The sequence below is a fragment of the Lithobates pipiens genome, unplaced genomic scaffold (assembly GCF_037356315.1).
Source record: "Lithobates pipiens isolate NorthernLeopardFrog02 unplaced genomic scaffold, aLitPip1_a1.2 Scaffold_25, whole genome shotgun sequence".
NCBI classification, from domain to species: domain Eukaryota; kingdom Metazoa; phylum Chordata; class Amphibia; order Anura; family Ranidae; genus Lithobates; species Lithobates pipiens.
Window position 1 is genome coordinate 108,311,738 of NW_027507787.1, and position 23,348 is coordinate 108,335,085.

Genomic DNA, 23,348 nt, shown 5'->3' on the forward strand with positions numbered 1-23,348 from the left:
GTTGAGTAAATCGTGAATTTATCAGCTAAGTTAACGCTGAGATTATGATTAATTTCACAGTTCCATAACGCGGTCCTTTTCCACTGGTATAGTCATAATGTAATATCAGTAATTGCTATCAGTAAATGTTAAAATTGTAAGACGGTTCGCGGTTATGTGGAATTGATATGGATTTAAAAGCGGTACATTAAATTTCTGAAGCATATGGCAGAAAGACGGCTTACACTGCTTTTCTCACATTTTGCTGCGGTAAAAAGAAATGTTTTGTCACTGTGTTTTAACTGTGACAGTTAAGGTGGAGAAAAAGAAGTAATACAGAAAATAGAGTCAAACAGTGGAAACGTTTATTTGTCATGACAGCTGATACTGGTTGAGCAATAAAACTGTTTTATTAAGATGTAAGACTAGTTTTATTCTCTACATATAGGCTTTTCAGAGAGTTGTATAATATAGGCGACCAATAGGACATTTAAATGGCTTAATGTTGTAGGGAGGAAGTATCGCTTTTCAAAGGTAAGAGATTGAAAGCTTAGCTTGAAAATGTCCGAGAAATAGTTGCTTTAGTCTAAATTTAAAGAATATGCCGGTACCAATGAGAAAGCTTATATTAGACTAGTTGATCTTTGCATTAGACAATCCTATTATTATTATTATTATTATGATTAAGATCATAGTGCAGAGAGATACATTTTGCATTACCGTACAATTAGCGGTAGAACTCATCGAAGTGAATAGATTTAACCGGATTTTGAGATAGTACTCTCTATTTCTAATAAGAAATAAAGAAAAATAAGTCAGGATGGTGTGTCAGGACTGTCACATACTCAATGTGAAAGTTGATGTTGGAATTACAAATATGCAAAATAGAGCAAAAGAGTACATGGTTTATTTATATGTATGATAGTTTTATTGCATGCTTGATGTGGATGATTAAAATCGTGTAGTGAGTATAATCTATATTTAGCATAAGAATGAAAAGGCATAACATGGCAATGAGACAAACTCCATTAGAGATGTGAGCTAGATGAAATGATGAAATGTCTCTGTATAGCCCAGATTGTCTTCTGTTATCACTTAGCCTACCCTCTAAATTCACTAGCCTCTCTATATACACCAGCATGTTTACACTAGCCGGTCTCTGCATACAATAGCTTGTCTTCGATATACACTAGCCTATGTTCTGAATACACTAGCCCGTCTTCTGTCTTCTGTATGCCCTAGCCTGTCTTCTGTATACATTAGTCTCTCTGTATAAACTAGCATCTCTGTATACCCCAAACTGTCTTCTGTAAAAACGTGTCTCTCTTATAGCCGGTCTAGCCTTTCTTCTGTACACACTAGCTTCCCTGTATACACTAACCAGGCTTCTATATACTCTATGCACTAGCCTCTCTGTATAATCTAGCCTCTCTATATACCCTAGATAGTGTTCTGCATACACTAGCCTCTCCGTAGAAGCCAGCCTTTATTCTTTATTCACTAGCCTATCTTCTGTATGCTGTAGTCTTCTATATATACTAGCTTCTCTGTACACCCCTGCATCTCTGTAATACACTAAACCCTCTGTATACCACAGCCTGTCTTCTGTATACACTAGACTCTCTGTATACACTACCCAGTCTTCTGTATACACTGTCATCTTTGATGTATACCCAAGCCTGTCTTCTGTATACACTAGTTTCTCTATATGCACTGTCCTATCTGTATACACTCGACTCTCTCTATACACTAACCTCTCTATATACACTAACATCTTTGTATATACTAGCTTCTCTTTAAACTAGCCTCTCTGTGTACCCCAGCCTCATTGTTTACTCTAGCATCGCTGTATACTCAAGCCTATCTGCATACACGAGTCTGTATTCTGTATTCACTAGCCTTTCTTCTGTCTTCTATATATACTAGCTTCTCTGTACAACCTTGCATCTCTGTAAAAACTGTCTGAACTAGCCAGTATTATGTATACACTCACCGACTGTATACACTAGACTCTCTGAATACACTAAACCCTCTGTATACCACAGCCTGTCTTCTGTATACACTAGACTGTAAAAACTAGCTAGAATACACCAGCCTGTCTTCTTTACCCACTAGACTCTCTGTATGCACTACCCAGTCTTCTGTATACACTGTCATCTTTGATGTATACCCAAGCCTGTCTTCTGTATACACTAGTTTCTCTATATGCACTGTCCTATCTGTATACACTCGACTCTCTCTATACACTAACCTCTCTATATACACTAACATCTTTGTATATACTAGCTTCTCTTTAAACTAGCCTCTCTGTGTACCCCAGCCTCATTGTTTACTCTAGCATCGCTGTATACTCAAGCCTATCTGCATACACGAGTCTGTATTCTGTATTCACTAGCCTTTCTTCTGTCTTCTATATATACTAGCTTCTCTGTACAACCTTGCATCTCTGTAAAAACTGTCTGAACTAGCCAGTATTATGTATACACTCACCGACTGTATACACTAGACTCTCTGAATACACTAAACCCTCTGTATACCACAGCCTGTCTTCTGTATACACTAGACTGTAAAAACTAGCTAGAATACACCAGCCTGTCTTCTTTACCCACTAGACTCTCTGTATGCACTACCCAGTCTTCTGTATACACTGTCATCTTTGATGTATACCCAAGCCTGTCTTCTGTATACACTAGTTTCTCTATATGCACTGTCCTTTCTGTATACTCTCGACCCTCTCTATACATTAACCTCTCTATATACACTAACATCTTTGTATATACTAGCCTCTCTTTAAATTAGCCTCTCTGTGTACCCCAGCCTCACTGTTTACTCTAGCATCTCTGTATACTCAAGCCTTTCTACATACACGAGTCTGTATTCTGTATTCACTAGCCTTTCTTCTGTATGCTGTAGTCTTCTATATATACCAGCTTCTCTGTACACCCTTGCATCTCTGTAAACACTGTGTAAACTAGCCAGTCTTATGTATACACTCGCCGACTGTATACACTAGACTCTCTGAATACACTAAACTCTCTGTATACCACAGTCTGTCTTCTGCATACACTAGACTGTAAATACTAGCTAGAATACACCAGCCTGTCTTCTGTACCCACTAGACTCTCTGCATGCACTACCCAGTTTTCTGTATACACTGTCATCTTTGATGTATACCCAAGCCTGTCTTCTGTATACACTAGCTTCTCTATATGCACTGTCCTTTCTGTATACACTCGACTCTCTCTATACACTAACCTCTCTATATACACTAACATCTTTGTATATACTAGCCTCTCTTTAAACTAGCCTCTCTGTGTACCCCAGTCTCACTGTTTACTCTAGCATCTCTGTATACTCAAGCCTATCTACATACACAAGTCTGTATTCTGTATTCACTAGCCTTTCTTCTGTATGCTGTAGTCTTCTATATATACCAGCTTCTCTGTACACCCTAGCACTGTAACAGTGCTAGGTTCCTGTATTACAGAAACAGAACACCAGCAATAAGGTGTATACTGTGCAGGAGGCACACAACACCCACTCTAACTTTTCCACTGCAGATGCATGTATTGCAGAAATTGAACACCAGTAATAAAGGGTAGCTTCAGGTGTGTACTGTGCAGGAGGCACTAACACCCACTGTAAAAGTGCTAGGTTCCCAAGCAGTAAAGACACTGTCCCTGCCTATCGTCCTCTTTCCCTGACCACCGCAACACACTATACAAGGCCGGGTGAGCTATACTTGGCCACAGGAATCCTGCCTGTGGTGAATTATGGCTCTCGTCACAGAGGATGACACATCTGATCTTATTATATAGAACCTATTATGCTCCTCGTAAACTTTTTCAGTTTGGCCGAACGGCCGGACGCAAGTTGCCCCCGGTGCGGGAACATGGTGGGAGACATGATGCACATGTTTTGGAGATGCCCGAAGTTGATCCGCTACTGGACAGAGGTGACAGGAACCATTGATCGGGTGTTTGGAACCTCCACCAGGATGGAGGCGAAGTATTGTCTCCTGGGATTAGTTGGCAGTTCTGAGATGCCTATTTCAGGCAAGGAAACTGTTGGCAATGACTTGGTTTTTTTCACTTGTTTCCCAAGATGACCATGTTGGCGTTTGTCAAGATGGTTGAGAGTGCCCAAAGAGATCGCCTATGGCCCCATCACCTTGAAAGTGCCTGATCTTGTCTGATCTCGGAGGCTAAGCATTGTCCGGCCTGATTAGTAACTGGGTGGGAGACCAACTGGGAATACCAGGTGTCGTAGGATTCTTTTTATGTTGTTGGCGTTGACATGGTTTTTTTTTCCACTTGTTTCCCAAGGTGATCATCTTGGCATTTGTCAAGAGGGCTGGGAGAGCCCAAAGAAATCTCCTATGACCACATCCCCCTGAAAGCGCCCGATCTCATCTGATCTCAGAGGCTAAGCAGGGTCCGGCCTGGATAGTACCTAATTAAAGGTGCCGTAGGAATCTTTTTATATTGTTGGCTTTGACCTGTTTTTCTTTCGCTTGTTTCCCAAGGTGACCATTTTAGCATCAGTCAAGAGTTTTGAGTATGTCCCAAAGCGTTCGCCTGAGGTCACATCACCCTGAAAGCGCCCGATCTCAGAGGCTAAGCAGGGTCTGGGTCAGATGGGAGACCGCCAGGGTCTATGTTGTTGGCGTTGACCTGTTTTTTTTCACTTGTTTCCCAAGATAACCATCTTGCTATTTGTCAAGAGGGTTGAGAGTGTCTAAATAGAACACCTATGGCCACATCACCCTGAAAGCGCACAATCTCATCTGATCTCGGAGGCCTAGCAGTGTACGGCCTGGTTAATACCTGTATGGGAGACCATCTGTGAATACCAGGCGCCGTAGGCTTCTTTTTATGTTGTTGGCGTTTACCTGTTTATTTTCGCTTGTTTACCAAGGTGACCATCTTGGCGTTTGTCAAGAGGGTTGAGCGTGCATTTGATCTCAGAGGCTAAGCAGGGTTGGGACATGGTTAGTACCTGGATGGGAGACCGCCTGGGATTTCTCGATGCCATAGGCTTTAGTTTTAAGTTGTTGGCATTGACTTATTTTTTTTTATTTTTATTATTCTTTTATTAAGTAAAACAACATAAATATAACAGTCAACCATACAGCATGACCCAGGGTCACCATTACATGGTAACAAAAAATAGGCAGCCAAATAACTCTGGGTTCTCAGAGGGGAGTCCTACAGTTTCATGCAGAAAAGAGAGAAACCCCACCTCCGACATGTAGTACAGTATAACTAGTGCAGCTCCGTTCGGACAAATGTAATCATGGAGAACAACTGGGACCACAGCGAGCCAGCTTATCATGACCTACGTGAACCAGAGTAAAATATGAGCCGGGCATGTCCAGAACCCTGGGGTTCTTCTGGGTCCCAAAGGCTAGTAAGGAGACAAGGCATAGTCAAAAGGGAGGACGGGGGAAGAAGAGAGTGCAAAGACGGAGAGAAAGGAGGTGGGGGGAATGCGGCAGGGAAAAAAAGAAAAATAAAGACAAAAAGGGAGGAAGGGAATGCCACCCAGGGCAGACATGGCCTACGTAGGTAAACGTTAGATTTTCAGTCGTTTTCTGGGACAGAGGCACTGCTCACCTCCCGAATGTAGTCTCGAGTACCAGTAAAATACCTCCAGGGCCTCCATGTAACACTAACAGCCTCTTCAGTGTTGTGAAGGGTGGCGGTCAATTCTTCCATCTGGAGAATATGATTGACTTTGGAATACCACAGCACCTTGGATGGGGGCTGAGGCTGCCTCCACAGTGCGGGAATGCAGGCCCGGGCGGCATTCAGGAGTTGCATTGTGAGGGTTTTTTTGTATTTTCGAACAGGCTGTTCGGTCAAGTGTAGAAGGCACGCTGCTGGGAACCCAAAAGTTCCTCAAGGCCGGGCATGCCCAGAAAAGGTGTCCCATGGTCCCTGTATCTGAATTTCACCTCCAACAAACATCCGGGATCGATCTATCCATTGTATTCAGAAGGTATGGGACTCTATACCAGCGTGAGACTATCTTGTATCCTGATTCTTGATATTGGTTTGCGATGGAAGCTTTATGTACTAAGGTCAGGATCTTCCCTATCTGTTGTGGGGTAAATGTGATGCCTAAGTCCCTCTCCCATTTGTGGATAAATGGTGGGGGTCGACTCCTCCTCCTGACTACTCAATAGGTTGTACAGGAGGGAGAGGGTGTGTCGCACAGGTTCCCTTTTGTGACAGATGGATTCATAGGGTGTCAGGTCTCTAGGAGTGTAGGGGGCCCTTTGTATGGCCAGAAGAAAGTGACGAAGTTGATAAGTACTAAACAAGTCAAGCGGAGGGTCAGAAAGCTCGGCGACAGTTTGCGTGGTCGGGAGCCCTCCCGAGGGCCAAACCTATCCCAGACGCTGTTTCCCCACCACTGTCAAATGTCGCAGTTTCTTGTTGGTAAATCCCGGTGGGAAGTCTGGATTACCTATAACCGGAGTCATTGGTGATGGCAGGGGAGCAATGTGTGTGCAGCGGAACAACCTCCGCACAACAGCCAACGTAGCTCCCACTACGGGGTGACCTCTGAGGTCTTTTGGTAGGGAGGACAGGAGCCACGGGGAGGTCAATAGGGGAATGGATCCATCCTCAATCTCCATCTCCACCCACTGCTTGTGTGGGCCATTACAATGCCAATCAACGACTCTCGCTAGCAGAGTCACTCTGTAGTATTGTCTGAGATCTGGGAGACCCAGACCCCCCTAGTCCTTTGGTCTGGCAAGCTATTGCAAACGGGCTCTGGGCGGTTTGCACGCCCAAATAAAGTCCCGGAGCAGCACCTGCAGTTGTCTGAAAAAAGTTGGGGTTAACCGGATCGGTAATGTCTGGAACATGTATAAGATCGGCGGGAGGGCTGTCATTTTGAATGCATTACATCGCCCGAACCAGGTCAGTGTTAAAGCATGCCAGTTTCCCAAATCAGATTTCAGTCTATCCAGGAGAGGGACAAAATTAAGCGGGTACAATTGCGCTAAATCCGCTGCGATGTCAACGCCCAGGTAACATATAGATTTTTCAGCCCAGTAGAATGGAAAAGCGGAGCGGAGCCTCTTGGCCTCACCATCCGGGACCGATATATTCAATACAGCCGACTTGGCGCAATTGATTTTATAGTTTGATAGGCTGCCGTATCGCTGTAGAGACGCAAGTATATTGGGAAGCAAAATGTGTGGATTGGAGACGGAAAAAAAATAGATTGTCAGTGTACGCCGCAATTTTGTGGTGTGCCGAGGGTTTGGATTTGCCAGTAACATTCGGGTCATTCCGAACATGACACATAAGTGGTTCCAGTGTCAGAATAAAAATTAGGGGAGACAGACGGCACCCCTGCCTCGTCCCATTAGTGATGGGGAAAGAGTCCGAGCACCACTCGTTCACCCGTACCGCTGCCGACGGCGTGGAGTAAAGCGACATTACCCAGCTCATCATGTTGGAGCCAAGACCTATATGTTCCAGGGTGGCCTACATAAAGTGCCAGGCCACCCTGTCAAAGGCCTTCTCCGCGTCCGTTGACAACATAAGCAAGGGCCTTCCCTGTACATGCGCCGCATGGATTAAATTGAGGACTCGGGCCGTATTGTCTCTAGCTTCCGACTTATTTTTATTTTTTTTGCTTGTTTCCCAAGGTGACCATCTTGGCGTTTGTCAAGAGGGTTGAAAGTGCCTGAAGAGATAGCCTACGGGCACATCACCCTGAAAGCATCCGATCTCGTTTGATCTTGGAGGCTAAGAAGAGTCGGGCCTTGTTAGTACCTGGATGGGAGACCGCCTGGGAATACCAGGTGTCGTAGACTTCTTTTAATGTTGTTGGCGTTGACCTGTTTTTTTTTCGCTTGTTTCCCAAAGTGACCATCTTGGTGTTTGTCAAGAGGGTTGAGAGTGCCTGAAGAGATTGCCTATGGCCACATCACTCTGAAAGCACCCAATCTCGTCTGATCTTGGAGGCTAAGAAGAGTCGGGCCTGGTTAGTACCTGGATGGGAGACCACCTGGGAATACCAGTTATTGTAGGCTTCTTTTTATGTTGTTGGCGTTGATTCGTTTTTTTTTTTGCTTGTTTCCCAAGGTGACCATCTTGGCATTTGTCAAGAAGGTTGAGAGTGCCCAAAGAGATCGCTTATAGCAGCATCACCCTGCATGAACCCTATCTCTTCTCTTCTCTGAGGCTAAGAAGGGTTGGGCCTAGTTAGTACCTGGATGGGAGATGGCGTTGGAATACCAGGTGCCGTATTCTTCTTTTTATGTTGTTGACATTGACCTGTTTTTTTTCGCTTGTATCTCAAGGTGACTATCTTGGCTTTTTTCAAGAGGGTTGACAATGCCCAAAGAGATTGCCTATGGGCACATAACCCTGAAAGCGCCCGATCTCCTCTGATCTCAGAAGCTAAACAGGGTTGGGCCTTGCTAGTACCTGGATTGGAGACCACCTGGGAATACTAGGTGCTGTAGGCTTCCTTTTATGTTGTTGGCCTTGACCTGTTTTTTTTTTTCACTTGTTTCCCAAGGTGACCATCTTGGCGTTTGTCAAGAGGGTTGAAAGTGCCTGAAGAGATTGCCTACGGGCACATCACCCTGAAAGCACCCGATCTCGTTTGATGTTGGAGGCTAAGAAGAGTCGGGCCTTGTTAGTGCCTGGATGGGAGACCGCCTGGGAATACCAGGTGTTGTAAACTTCTTTTTATGTTGTTGGCGTTGACCTGTTTTTTTTTCGCTTGTTTCCCAAAGTGACCATCTTGGGGTTTGTCAAGAGGGTTGAGAGTGCCTGAAGAGATTGCCTATGGCCACATCACTCTGAAAGCACCCAATCTCATCTGATCTTGGAGGCTAAGAAGAGTCGGGCCTGGTTAGTACCTGGATGGGAGACCACCAGGGAATACCAGTTATTGTAGGCTTCTTTTTATGTTGTTGGCGTTGATTCGTTTTTTTTTTTTTGCTTGTTTCCCAAGGTGACCATCTTAGCATTTGTCAAGAGGGTTGAGAGTGCCCAAAGAGATCGCTTATAGCAGCATCACCCTGAAAGAGCCCTATCTCTTCTCTTCTCTGAGGCTAAGAAGGGTTGGGCCTAGTTAGTACCTGGATGGGGGATGGCGTTGGAATACTAGGTGCCGTATTCTTCTTTTTATGTTGTTGACATTGACCTGTTTTTTTTCACTTGTATCTCAAGGTGACTATCTTGGCATTTGTCAAGAGGGTTGAGAATGCCCAAAGAAATTGCCAATGGGCACATAACCCTGAAAGCACCCTATCTCCTCTGATCTCAGAAGCTAAACAGGGTTGGGCCTTGCTAGTACCTGGATTGGAGACCACCAGGGAATACTAGGTGCTGTAGGCTTCTTTTTATGTTGTTGGCCTTGACCTGTTTTTTTTTCACTTGTTTCCCAAGGTGACCATCTTGGCGTTTGTCAAGAGGGTTGAGAGTGCCCGAAGAGATCACCTATGGCCCCATCACCCTGAAAGCGCCCAATCTCGTCTGATCTCGGATGCTAAACAGTGTCAGGCCTGGTTAGTACCTGGATGGGAGACCGCCTGGGAATACCAGGTGCCATAGGCTTCTTTTTTTTTTTTTTTTTTATTTAGTAGTATGCGACATACAATGCAAAGGCAACTTCACAGAATGTGTGATACAAATAGTTACAAACAAACGATCATATTGCATGGATATCAGAGCCAATGGTAAGAAGTCAGAGGAGAATAGCACGTGTACAGCTTTGCGGTCATATCAAGATGAGATTAAAGCTCCATCTCGTTGGGATCCTCTACTACTTAAAATATTATTGATACTAGCCCTGCTACCCTCGAAGAGTTTAGATATCCATAGATAGGGGAAGAGTATTGTGTAGTAGTCAAATGGGGTCGGAACCTACCATTTTCTTTTCCCTTTTTTGAGTTAAGAAGGGAAATAGTAGAACTGAAAAGAGGGAGAAGGGGAAAGAGAAGATTGGGGAAGGAAATGGCAGAAAAGGAAAAGAAGGGGTAAGGGGGTGTCGTGGGTAGAGTGGATAGGATGGGGTCCCCTCCCAGGGAGCAAGAGACGCCCTCGGCTCACCAGATCATCAGCTGTCCAACGTTTGGAACAGCGATCTCCAATGATCACCATGAGCTTACTATGTCTCGCGGAGGTATTCTTCCGAAAAGCGAAACTGGGTCCAGTAGAACCATCTGTTCCCATGCTCCTCCGTTTTATCCCTCATTGTGGCAGTCAGGTCTTCCATTCGTTCAATATCATTTACCCTTGCGAACCACTGGGTCACCATTGGAGCAGATTGCTCTTTCCACTGACTTGGGATGCAGGCCCTAGCTGCATTGAGGAGATGTTTAAGTAAGGACTTATGATAACGCTTTCTCGACATAGGAGTTAGAGTGAGAAGAACTGCTGCGGGATCATTGGCTAAGGAAATCTCTGTGAACTTGTGGATGAGTCTCAGGACCGGCTGCCAGAATGTTTGTAATTTAGGGCATTTCCAGAAAATGTGGAGAATGGTGCCAGCCTGTTGCCCACAGCGACAGCAGCGGTCAGATTGACCGGGGAATATTTTGGCCAACACCACCGGTGTACGATACCAGCGTGTGATCAGCTTATATGAGATCTCCTGATATTTACTGCAGAGTGACGACTTATGGGCGAAAAAGAGTATTCTGTCCTTCTGTGGTTTGGAGAATGTAGTTTGTAAGTCCCTTTTCCATTTAGCTAGGAAGGGTGGATCCGTGGAGGATTGTGCGTCTGTCAGGATTTGGTAGGACCTAGAGAGGGAACCACGAATTGGGCCATCATCCAGGCAAAGTTCCTCAAAGGGGTGGAATTGTCTAGAGAAGAACGAATGGTTAGGTAGTGATCCGAGGAAATGGATTAGCTGTCTAGCTCTCCAGCTATCCAATGCAACAGGTACTTGCTCTAGCAGTATGGTCCCCATGGGAATCAAGCCCGTGGGTCCAAGAAATAGGGCTGCTCTCAGAAGCCCTTTCGGGGCTTGCCTGGTAAAGGCCTGGTCAGACAGGCCCGGAGGGAATCTAGGATGTCCAATAATTGGGGTCATAGGAGAAGGGAAGTTAGTCAGGTGGGAAAGGTGAAAAAAACTATCCATCTCGGCGAGCGAGGGGCCAATTAACGGGTGAGTAGTCACACAGGGCTCCAATGGCCTCCCCGCCCAAGGCAGACCAGCCAGTGGAACCCGCGCCATCTCCTGCTCTAGCTTGACCCATAGCTTCAGTTCCCTATGCCGGTGTCTTATCACATATGGTCCCCCATCGGATAGTGTCCGCTGTGTACTGCGCATGCGCAGTACACAGCAACACAGATTCCGAAAATTGCCGAGCATGAACGGCGCCTGCGCACTGAGTCCAGGTTCTATCCCCACTATCCAAGTGGACATAGAGTAATAATATAAAAGAGCCGAGCGCAGCGAGGCCGAGCCCGAAGCGTGGCGAGCGAAGCTCGCCTGCGAGGGGCCCTCTAATATTCACAACCCTATGTCCGCTTGGATGGTGGGGCTACCACCTCCACTCACCGCGCAGGCGCCGTTCAGCTTCGGAGATTTTCCGAAGCTTCGTCTGCTCCGTACTGCGCATGCGCAGTACGGCGTGGACACTATATCATGGCCGGACAGTATATGGCAGAACACCGGCACCAGTCAACCCCCGGTGTCATGTGCATCGTTGTGTAATATAGAGCAGGGTTCGGGAAGCCAATACCTCCCCGCAATTTCGGTCGCAATAGCATTGCCCTACCAATACGCATATGTTTTCTGCGCCAGAGGAACTTGATAAAGATTGAGCGAACCGCATGAAAGAAAGTCTGGGGTATTTTGATAGGTAAGGCTTGTAGTAGATACAGAAGTCGTGGCATCGCGTTCATCTTCAACACATTACAGCGTCCGAACCATGACAGAGCTAGTGGGTCCCATCTTTTAAGGTCCGCTGTAAGCCCATAGGCTTCTTTTTATGTTGTTGGCTTTGACCTGTTTTTTTTGCTTGTTTCTCAAGGTGACCATCTTGGCGTTTGTCAAGAGGGTTGGGCGTGCCTTGAAGAGAACGCTTACGGCCACATCAACCTGAAAGCACCCGATCTTGTCTGAATTCAGAGGCTAAGCAGCGTCAGGCCTGGTTAGTACCTGGATGGGAGACTGCCTGGGAAGACCAGGTGCCATAGAAGGATCTGGTCCGGTTAGTGTCTTGATTGGGAGATCGCCTGGGAATACTGGATGCCGTATGCCGCGTACACACGAGCAGACTGTATGGCGTACTTAGTCCGTCGAAACACATTTCAGCGGACAATCCGCTCGTGTGTGGGCTTCAGTGGACTTTTTTTTTTTTTTGTTTAATATATGTTTATTAAATGAAAAGAAAAGACAGGTATCAAAGAGATAATAACAGAAAGCTTGGCACATATATCATCAAGTGCAAAATAGGACAGGGATTGCAGAGGTTATGGTACACGGTCAATGACATAAAAGCTCTTCACAGCTCACAAACAAAAAAAAAAGATAACCGAGTATGTTCTAAGCCTACCAGCGTAACACAAAGAGCATCCAACTTCCCACAAGTGGGACTGCGGATGCTAGACTGCAAGGTCCCTAGTTGCAGCAGACAAACAATGTTGTACCAAGTAACTAATAAGAAAGCGTGGGGAGAAAGTGAGGGGCGGGGTTTTCCGGGTTGTCCATGTCCAGTTACGTTCCCCACGTAGGACTACCCGTATTGGGTAATAGCCCAGGATTGGGCGCGTTGCCGGGCGCCGGCTGCCTCCCTGTAATGGGGGGGCGGTGGGCGGCAGGCAAACAGTTTTAAACAGAAGTAGGCTTCTTTTTATGTTGTTGGCGTTTACCTGTTTATTTTGCTTGTTTACCAAGGTGACCATCTTGGCATTTAACAAGAGGGTTGAGAGTGCCCAAAGAGATCACCTACGGCCCCATCACCCTGAAAGCGCCCAATCTCATCTGATCTCAGAGGCTAAACAGTGTCGGGCCTGGTTAGTACCTGGATGGGAGACCGCCTGGAAATACCAGGTGCCATAGGCTTCTTTTTATGTTGTTGGCTTTGAACTGTTTATTTCGCTTGTTTCTCAAGGCGACCATCTTGGCGTTTGTCAAGAGGGTTGGGCGTGTCTTGAAGAGAACGCTTACGGCCACATCACCCTGAAAGCGCCCGATCTCGTCTGATTTCATAGGCTTAGCAGCGTCAGGCCTGGTTAGTACCTGGATGGGAGACTGCCTGGGAAGACCAGGTGACATAGAAGGATCTGGCCTGGTTAGTGTCTTGATTGGGAGATCGCCTGGGAATACCGGATGCCGTAGGATTCTTTTTATGTTGTTGGCTTTGACCTGTTTTTTTTCCCTTGTTTCCCAAGGTGACCATCTTGGCATTTGTCAAGAGGGTTGAGAGTGCACAAAGAAATTGCCTATGGGCACAACACCCTGAAAGCGCCCAATCTCGTTTGGTCTCAGAGGCTAAGCAGGGTTGGTCCTGGTTTGTACCTGGATGGGAGACCGCCTGGGTTTTCCAAATGCCGCAGGCTTCTTTTTATGTTGTTGGCGTTGACTTGTTTTTTTTGTCTGTTTCCCAAGATGACCATCTTGGCGTTTGTCAAGAGGGTTGAGCGTGCATTTGATCTCAGAGGCTAAGCAGGGTTGGGACCTGGTTAGTACCTGGATGGGAGACCGCCTGGGATTTCTCGATGCCATAGGCTTTAGTTTTAAGTTGTTGGCATTGACTTATTTTTTTTTTAATTATTCTTTTATTAAGTAGAACAACATAAATATAACAGTCAACCATACAGCATGACCCAGGGTCACAATTACATTGTAACAAAAAATAGGCAGCCAAATAACTCTGGGTTCTCAGAGGGGAGTCCTACAGTTTCATGCAGAAAAGAGAGAAACCCCACCTCCGACATGTAGTACAGAAGTACTGAGTAATGGAGTAGTGCAGCTCCGTTCAGACAAATGTAATCATGGAGAACAACTGGGACCACAGCGAGCCAGCTTATCATGACCTACGTGAACCAGAGTAAAATATGAGCCGGTCATGTCCAGAACCCTGGGGTTCTTCTGGGTCCCGAAGGCTAGTAAGAAGACAAGGCATAGTCAAAAGGGAGGATGGGGGAAGAAGAGAGTGCAAAGACGGAGAGAGAGGAGGTGGGGGGATGGCGGCGGGAAAAAAAAGAGAAATAAAGACAAAAAGGGAGGGGGGAATGCCACCCAGGGCAGACATGGCCTACGTAGGTAAACATTAGATGTTCAGTCGTTTTCTGGGACAGAGGCACTGCTCACCTCCCGAACGTAGTCTCGAGTACCAGTAAAATACCTGCAGGGCCTCCATGTAACACTAAATGCCTCTTCAGTGTTGTGAAGGGTGGCGGTCAATTCTTCCATCCGGAGAATATGATTGATTTTGGAATACCACAGCACCTTGGATGGGGGCTGAGGCTGCCTCCACAGTGCGGGAATGCAGGCCCGGGCGGCATTCAGGAGTTGCATCGTGAGGGTTTTTTTGTATTTTCGAACAGGCTGTTCGGTCAAGTGTAGAAGGCACGCTGCTGGGAACCCAAAAGTTCCTCAAGGCCGGGCATGCCCAGAAAAGGCGTCCCATGATCCCCGTATCTGAATTTCCCCTCCAACAAACATCCGGGATCGATCTATCCATTTTATTCAGAAGTTATGGGACTCTATACCAGCGTGAGACTATCTTGTATCCTGATTCTTGATATTGGTTTGCGATGGAAGCTTTATGTACTAAGGTCAGGATCTTCCCTATCTGTTGTGGGGTAAATGTGATGCCTAAGTCCCTCTCCCATTTGTGGATAAATGGTGGGGGTCGACTCCTCCTCCTGACTACTCAATAGGTTGTACAGGAGGGAGAGGGTGTGTCGCACAGGTTCCCTTTTGTGACAGATGGATTCATAGGGTGTCAGGTCTCTAGGAGTGTAGGGGGCCCTTTGTATGGCCAGAAGAAAGTGACGAAGTTGATAAGCACTAAACAAGTCAAGCGGAGGGTCAGAAAGCTCGGCGACAGTTTGCGTGGTCGGGAGCCCTCCCGAGGGCGACACCTCTCCCAGTCGCTGTTTCCCCACCACTGTCAACTGTCGCAGTTTCTTGCTGGTAAATCCCGGTGGGAAGTCTGGATTACCTATAACCGGAGTCATTGGTGATGGCAGGGGAGCAATGTGTGTGCAGCGGAACAACCTCCGCACAACAGCCAACGTAGCTCCTACTACGGGGTGACCTCTGAGGTCTTTTGGTAGGGAGGACAGGAGCCACGGGGAGGTCAATAGGGGAATGGATCCATCCTCAATCTCCATCTCCACCCACTGCTTGTGTGGGCCATTACAATGCCAATCAACGACTTTGGCTAGCAGAGTCACTCTGTAGTATTGTCTGAGATCTGAGAGACCCAGACCCCCCTTGTCCTTTGGTCTGGCAAGCAATTGCAAACGGGCTCTGGGCGGTTTGCGCGCCCAAATAAAGTCTCGGAGCAGCACCTGCAGTTGTCTGAAAAAAATTGGGGGTAACCGGATCGGTAATGTCTGGAACATGTGTAAGATCCGCGGGAGGGCCGTCATTTTGAATGCATTACAGCGCCCGAACCAGGTCAGTGTTAAAGCATGCCATTTTCCCAAATCAGATTTCAGTCTATCCAGGAGAGGGACAAAATTAAGCGGGTACAATTGCGCTAAATCCGCTGCGATGTCAACGCCCAGGTAACATATCGATTTTTCAGCCCAGTAGATGGAAAAGCGGAGCGGAGCCTATTGGCCTCACCATCCGGGACCGATATATTCAATACAGCTGACTTGGCGCAATTGATTTTATAGTTTGATAGGCTGCCGTATCGCTGGAGAGACGCAAGTATATTGGGACGCAAAATGTGTGGATTGGAGACGGAAAAAATTAGATCGTCAGCCTACGCCGCAATTTTGTGGTGTGGTGTGCCGAGGGTTTGGATATGCCAGTAATATTCGGGTCATTCCGAACGTGACACATAAGTGGTTCCAGTGTCAGAATAAAAATGAGGGGAGACAGAGGGCACCCCTGCCTCGTCCCATTAGTGATGGGGAAAGAGTCCGAGCACCACTTGTTCACCCGTACCGCTGCCGACGGCGTGGAGTAAAGCGGGTTGAGAGTGCCTGAAGAGATTGCCTATGGCCACATCACTCTGAAAGCACCCAATCTCGTCTGATCTTGGAGGCTAAGAAGAGTCGGGCCTGGTTAGTACCTGTAGGCTTCTTTTTATGTTGTTGGCGTTGATTCGTTTTTTTTTTTTTGCTTGTTTCCCAAGGTGACCATCTTGGCATTTGTCAAGAGGGTTGAGAGTGCCCAAAGAGATCGCTTACAGCAGCATCACCCTGAAAGAGCCCTATCTCTTCTCTTCTCTGAGGCTAAGAAGGGTTGGGCCTAGTTAGTACCTGGATGGGAGATGGCATTGGAATACTAGGTGCCGTATTCTTCTTTTTATGTTGTTGACATTGACCTGTTTTTTTTCGCTTGTATCTCAAGGTGACTATCTTGGCATTTGTCAAGAGGGTTGAGAATGCCCAAAGAGATTGCCTATGGGCACATAACCCTGAAAGCACCCGATCTCCTCTGATCTCAGAAGCTAAACAGGGTTGGGCCTTGCTAGTACCTGGATTGGAGACCACCTGGGAATACTAGGTGCTGTAGGCTTCTTTTTATGTTGTTGGCCTTGACCTGTTTTTTTTTTCACTTGTTTCCCAAGGTGACCATCTTGGCGTTTGTCAAGAGGGTTGAGAGTGCCCGAAGAGATCACCTACGGCCCCATCACCCTGAAAGCGCCCAATCTCGTCTGATCTTGAATGCTAAACAGTGTCGGGCCTGGTTAGTACCTGGATGGGAGACCGCCTGGGAATACCAGGTGCCATAGGCTTCTTTTTTATTTATTTAGTAGTATGCGACATACAATGCAAAGGCAACTTCACAGAATGTGTGATACAAATAGTTACAAACAAACGATAATATTGCATGGATATCAGAGCCAATGGTAAGAAATTCAAGGAGAATAGCACGTGTACAGCTTTGCGGTCATATGAAGATGAGATTAAAGCTCCATCTCGTTGGGATCCTCTACCACTTAAAATATTATTGACACTAGCCCTGCTACCCTCGAAGAGTTTAGATATCCATAGATAGGGGAAGAGTATTGTGTAGTAGTCAAATGGGGTCGGAACATACCATTTTCTTTTCCCTTTTTTGAGTTAAGAAGGGAAATAGTAGAACTGAAAGGAGGGAGAAGGGGAAAGAGAAGATTGGGGAAGGAAATGGCAGAAAAGGAAAATAAGGGGTAAGGGGGTGTCGTGGGTAGAGTGGATAGGGTGGGGTGGGGTCCCCTCCCAGGGAGCAAGAGACGCCCTCGGCTCACCAGCTCATCAGCTGTCCAACGTTTGGAATAGCGATCTTGTGGATGAGTTTCAGGACAGGCTGCCAGAATGTTTGTAATTTAGGGCATTCCCAAAAAATTTGGAGAATGGTGCCAGCCTGTTGCCCACAGCGACAGCAGCGGTCAGATTGACCGGGAATATTTTGGCCAACACCACCGGTGTACGATACCAGCGTGTGATCAGCTTATATGAGATCTCCTGATATTTACTGCAGAGTGACGACTTATGGGCGAAAAAGAGTATTCTGTCCTTCTGTGGTTTGGAGAATGTAGTTTGTAAGTCCCTTTTCCATTTAGCTAGGAAGGGTGGATCCGTGGAGGATTGTGCGTCTGTCAGGATTTGGTAGGACCTAGAGAGGGAACCACGAATTGGGCCATCATCCAGGCAAAGTTCCTCGAAGGGGTGGAATTGTCTAGAGAAGAACGAATGGTTAGGTAGTGATCTGAGGAAATGGATTAGCTGTCTAGCTCTCCAGCTATCCATTGCAACAGGTACTTGCTCTAGCAGTATGGTCCCCATGGGAATCAAGCCCGTGGGTCCAAGAAATAGGGCTGCTCTCAGAAGCCCTTTCGGGGCTTGCCTGGTAAAGGCCTGGTCAGACAGGCCCGGAGGGAATCTAGGATGTCCAATAATTGGGGTCATAGGAGAAGGGAAGTTAGTTAGGTGGGAAAGGTGAAAATACTATCCATCTCGGCGAGCGAGAGGCCAATTAACGGGTGAGTAGTCACACAGGGCTCCAATGGCCTCCCCGCCCAAGGCAGACCAGCCAGTGGAACCCACGCCATCTCCTGCTCTAGCTTGACCCATAGCTTCAGTTCCCCACGCCGGTGTCTTATCACATATGGTCCCCCATCGCATATTGTCCGCTGTGTACTGCGCATGCGCAGTACACAGCAACACAGATTCTGAAAATTGCCGAGCATGAACGGCGCCTGCGCACTGAGTCCAGGTTCTATCCCCACTATCCAAGTGGACACAGAGTAAGAATATAAAAGAGCCGAGCGCAGCGAGGCCGAACCCAAAGCGCGGCGAGCGAACCTCGCCTACGAGGGGCCCTCTAATATTCACAACCCTATGTCCGCTTGGATGGTGGGGCTACCACCTCCACTCACCGTGCAGGCGCCGTTCAGCTTCGGAGATTTTCCGAAGCTTCGTCGTCTCCGTACTGCGCATGCGCAGTACGGCGCAGACACTATATCATGGCCGGACAGCAGAACACCGGCACCAGTCAACCACCGGTGTCATGTGCGTTGCTGTGTAATATAGAGCAGGGTCCGGGAAGCCAATACCTCCCCTCAATTTCGGTCGCAATAGCATTGCCCTACCAATACGCATATGTTTTCTTCTTGGCTTCTTTTTATGTTGTTGGCTTTGACCTGTTTTTTTTAGCTTGTTTCCCAAGGTGACCATCTTGGCCTTTGTCAAGAGGCTTCAGAGTGCCCAAAGAGAGTGCCTACGGCCAAATCACCCTGAAAGAGCCCAATCTCATCTGATCTCAGAGGCTAAGCAGCGATGGGCCTGGTTAGTACCTGGATGGGAGACAGCTTGGGAATACCAGGTGCCATAGGCTTCTCATTGTGTTGTCGGCGTTGACCTGTTTTTTCCCCCTTGTTTCCCAAGGTGACCATCTTGGCATGTGTCAAGAGGGTTGAGAGTGCACAAAGAAATTGCCTAGGAGCACAACACCCTGAAAGCGCCCAATCTCGTTTGGTCTCAGAGGCAAAGCAGGGTTGGGCCTGGTTTGTACCTGGATGGGAGACCGCCTGGGTTTTCCAGATGCCACAGGCTTATTTTTATGTTGTTGGTGTTGACCTGTTTTTTTCGCTTGTTTCCCAAAGTGATCATCTTGGCATTTGTCAAGAGGGTTGAGAGTGCCTAAAGAGATCGCTTACAGCCGCATCACCCTGAAAGCACCCTATCTCTTCTGATCTCAGAGGCTAAGAAGGGTTGGGCCTAGTTAGTACTTGAATGGGAGACGGCCTTGGAATACCAGGTGCCGTATTCTTCTTTTTATGTTGTTGGTGTTGACCTGTTTTTTTTCGCTTGTTTCCCAGGGTGACTATCTTGGCATTTTTCAAGAGGGATGAGAGTGCCCAAAGAGATTGCCTATGGGCACATCACCCTGAAAGCGCCTAATCTCCGCTGATCTCAGAGGCTAGAAAGGGTCGCGGCTTGTTAATACCTGGATGGGAGACCGCCTGGAAATACTAGGTGCGGTAGGCTTCTTTTTATGTTGTTGGCGTTGACTTGTTTTTTTTGTTTGTTTCCCAAGGTGACCATCTTGGCGTTTGTCAAGAGGGTTGAGCATGCCTGAAAAAATCTACTATGGCTGCATCAGCCTGAAAGAGCCAAATCTCATTTGATCTCAGAGGCTAAGGCTGCGTACACACGGGCGGACTGTTCGTCCAACTTTGTCCGCTGAACAGTGTTTCAGCGGACAGTCCGCTCGTGTGTGGGCTTCAGCGGACAGTTTCAGCGGACAGTCTAACGAACAAAGTTTTTCGGAATTTCCGTAAGACTGTCCGCTGAAACTTGGTTTGAGCGGACAGTCCGCTCATGTGTAGGCTTGTTCGTCAAACTAAGTTCCGCGCATGCTCAAAAAGGATTTACACGCCGAAGGTTGCATTGCAGTGTATAGGACTTCGAATCTCTCGTCCCGTCGTACGTGCCGTTCACGTCATCGCGCAAGTTTTCAGCGGACTGTTCGTTTGTCGTGTGTGGTCCAGTCCGCTCATGCAAATTTTGAATAGACTGTTTGTCAAACTGTTTGACGAACCTAGTTGGGCGAACAGTCCGCCCGTGTGTACGCGGCCTAAGCAGGGTTGGGACCTGGTTAGTACCTGGATGGGAGACCGCCTGGGATTTCTCGATGCCATAGGCTTTTTTTTTAAGTTGTTGGCATTGACTTATGTTTTTTTTTTTGTTTTATTCATTTATTAAGTATAAGTAGAACAACATAAATATAACAGTCAACCATACAGCATGACCCAGGGTCACAATTACATGGTAACAAAAAATAGGCTGCCAAATAACTCTGGGTTCTCAGAGGGGAGTCCTAGAGTTTCATGCAGAAAAGAGAGAAACCCCACCTCCGATATGTAGTACAGTATAACTAATGCAGCTCCGTTCGGACAAATGTAATCATGGAGAACAACTGGGACCACAGCGAGCCAGCTTATCATGACCTATGTGAACCAGAGTAAAATATGAGCCGGTCGTGTCCAGAACCCTGGGGTTCTTCTGGGTCCCAAAGGCTAGTAAGGAGACAAGGTATAGTGAAAAGGGAGGACGGGGGAAGAAGAGAGTGCAAAGACAGAAAGAGAGGAGAGGGGGGGGGATGGCGGCGGGGAAAAAAAGAAAAATAAAGACAAAAAGGGAGAGGGGGGAATGCCACCCAGGGCAGACTTGGCCTACGTAGGTAAACGTTAGATGTTCAGTCGTTTTCTGGGACAGGGGCGCTGCTCACCTCCCGAATGTAGTCTCAAGTACCAGTAAAATACCTCCAGGGCCTCCATGTAACACTAAATGCCTCTTCAGTGTTGTGAAGGGTGGGGGTCAATTCTTCCATCCGGAGAATATGATTGACTTTGGAATACCACAGCACCTTGGATGGGGGCTGAGGCTGCCTCCACAGTGTGGGAATGCAGGCCCGTGCGGCGTTCAGGAGTTGCATCGTGAGGGTTTTTTTGTATTTTCGAACAGGCTGTTTGGTCAAGTGTAGAAGGCACGCTGCTGGGTTGTTTGCGATATCTACATTTCTGAGAGTTTTTATCGTCCCGGTCACCTCCACCCAAAAGTTCCTCAAGGCCGGGCATGCCCATAAAATGTGTCCCATGGTCCCCGTATCTGAATTGCACCTCCAACAAACATCCGGAATCGATGTATTCATTTTATTCAGAAGGTATGGGACTCTATACCAGCGTGAGACTATCTTGTATCCTGATTCTTGATATTGGTTTGCGATGGAAGCTTTATGTACTAATGTCAGGATCTTCCCTATCTGTTGTGGGGTAAATGTGATGCCAAAGTCCCTCTCCCATTTGTGGATAAATGGTGGGGTCGACTCCTCCTCCTGACTACTTAATAGGTTGTAGAGGAGGGAGAGGGTGTGTCGCACAGGTTCCTTTTTGTGACAGATGGATTCATAGGGCGTCAGGTCTCTAGGAGTGTAGGGGGCCCTTTGTATGGCCAAAAGAAAGTGACGAAGTTGATAAGCACTAAACAAGTCAAGCGGAGGGTCAGAAAGCTCGGCGACAGTTTGCGTGGTCGGGAGCCCTCCCGAGGGCCACACGTCTCCCAGACGCTGTTTCCCCACCACTGTCAACTGTCATAGTTTCTTGTTGGTAAATCCCGGTGGGAAGTCTGGATTACCTATAACCGGAGTCATTGGTGATGGCAGGGGAGAAATGTGTGTGCAGAGGAACAACCTCCGCACAACAGCCAACGTAGCTCCCACTACGGGGTGATCTCTGAGGTCTTTTGGTAGGGTGGACAGGAGCCACGGGGAGGTCAATAGGGGAATGGATCCATCCTCAATCTCCATCTCCACCCACTGCTTGTGTGGGCCATTACAATGCCAATCAACGACTCTCGCTAGCAGAGTCGCTCTGTTGTATTTTCTCAGATCTGGGAGACCCAGACCCCCCTTGTCCTTTGGTTTGGCAAGCAATTGCAAAAGGGCTCTGGGCGGTTTGCGCACCCAAATAAAGTCCCGGAGCAGCACCTGCAGTTGTCTGAAAAAAATTGGGGGTAACCGGATCGGTAATGTCTGGAACAAGTATAAGATCCGCGGGAGGGCCGTCATTTTGAATGCATTACAGCGCCCGAACCAGGTCAGTGTTAAAGCATGCCAGTTTCCCAAATCAGATTTCAGTCTATTCAGGAGAGGGACAAAATTAAGCGGGTACAATTGTGCCAAATCCGCTGCGATGTCAACGCCCAGGTAACGTATAGATTTTTCAGCTCAGTAGAATGGGAAAGCGGAGCGTAGCCTCTTGGCCTCACCATCCGGGACCGATATATTCAATACAGCCGACGGTGCAATTGATTTTATAGTTTGATAGGCTGCCGTATCGCCGGAGAGCCGCGAGTATATTGGGAAGCGAAATGTGTGGATTGGAGACGAAAAAAATTAGATCGTCAGCGTACGCCGCAATTTTGTGGTGTGCCCAGGGTTTGGATATACCAGTAATATTCGGGTCATTCCGAACGTGACACATAAGTGGTTCCAGTGTCAGAATAAAAATTAGGGGAGACAGAGGGCACCCCTGTCTCGTCCCATTAGTGATGGGGAAAGAGTCCGAGCACTCTGAAAGCACCCAATCTCGTCTGATCTTGGAGGCTAAGAAGAGTCAGGCCTGGTTAGTACCTGGATGGGAGACCACCTGGGAATACCAGTTATTGTAGGCTTCTTTTTATGTTGTTGGCGTTGATTCGTTTTGTTTTTTTTTCGCTTGTTTCCCAAGGTGACCATCTTGGCATTTGTCAAGAGGGTTGAGAGTGCCCAAAGAGTTAGCTTACAGCAGCATCACCCTGAAAGAGCCCTATCTCTTCTCATCTCTGAGGATAAAAAGGGTTGGGCCTAGTTAGTCCCTGGATGGGAGATGGCTTTGGAATACCAGGTGCCGTAGTCTTCTTTTTATGTTGTTGACATTGACCTGTTTTTTTTCCGCTTGTTTCCCAAGGTGACTATCTTGGCATTTGTCAAGAGGGTTGAGAGTGTCCAAAGAGATTGCCTATGGGCACATAAGCCTGAGAGCGCCCGATCTCCTCTGATCTCAGAGGCTAAACAGGGTCGGGCCTTGCTAGTACCTGGATTGGAGACCACCTGGGAATACTAGGTGCTGAAGGCTTCTTTTTATGTTGTTGGCGTTGACTTGTTTTTTTTTTTTGTTTGTTTACCAAGGTGACCATCTTGGTGTTTGTCAAGAGGGTTGAGAG

General features: G+C 47.2%; 9 pseudogenes; all 9 read left to right on the top strand.

Moving 5' to 3' along the window:
- Positions 1–7,697: 7,697 nt before the first annotated feature.
- LOC143931481 (5S ribosomal RNA) lies at positions 7,698–7,816 on the top strand (annotated as a pseudogene).
- A 100-nt stretch (positions 7,817–7,916) lies between these two features.
- LOC143931905 (5S ribosomal RNA) lies at positions 7,917–8,035 on the top strand (annotated as a pseudogene).
- Positions 8,036–8,354: 319 nt separating this feature from the next.
- LOC143931279 (5S ribosomal RNA) lies at positions 8,355–8,473 on the top strand (annotated as a pseudogene).
- A 321-nt stretch (positions 8,474–8,794) lies between these two features.
- On the top strand, positions 8,795–8,913 carry LOC143932212 (5S ribosomal RNA; annotated as a pseudogene).
- Positions 8,914–9,453: 540 nt separating this feature from the next.
- LOC143932538 (5S ribosomal RNA) lies at positions 9,454–9,572 on the top strand (annotated as a pseudogene).
- Positions 9,573–12,916: 3,344 nt separating this feature from the next.
- LOC143931353 (5S ribosomal RNA) lies at positions 12,917–13,035 on the top strand (annotated as a pseudogene).
- Positions 13,036–16,558: 3,523 nt separating this feature from the next.
- Positions 16,559–16,677, top strand: LOC143931096 (5S ribosomal RNA; annotated as a pseudogene).
- Positions 16,678–16,778: 101 nt separating this feature from the next.
- Positions 16,779–16,897, top strand: LOC143932294 (5S ribosomal RNA; annotated as a pseudogene).
- Positions 16,898–18,859: 1,962 nt separating this feature from the next.
- Positions 18,860–18,978, top strand: LOC143931505 (5S ribosomal RNA; annotated as a pseudogene).
- The last annotated feature ends 4,370 nt before the right edge of the window (positions 18,979–23,348 follow it).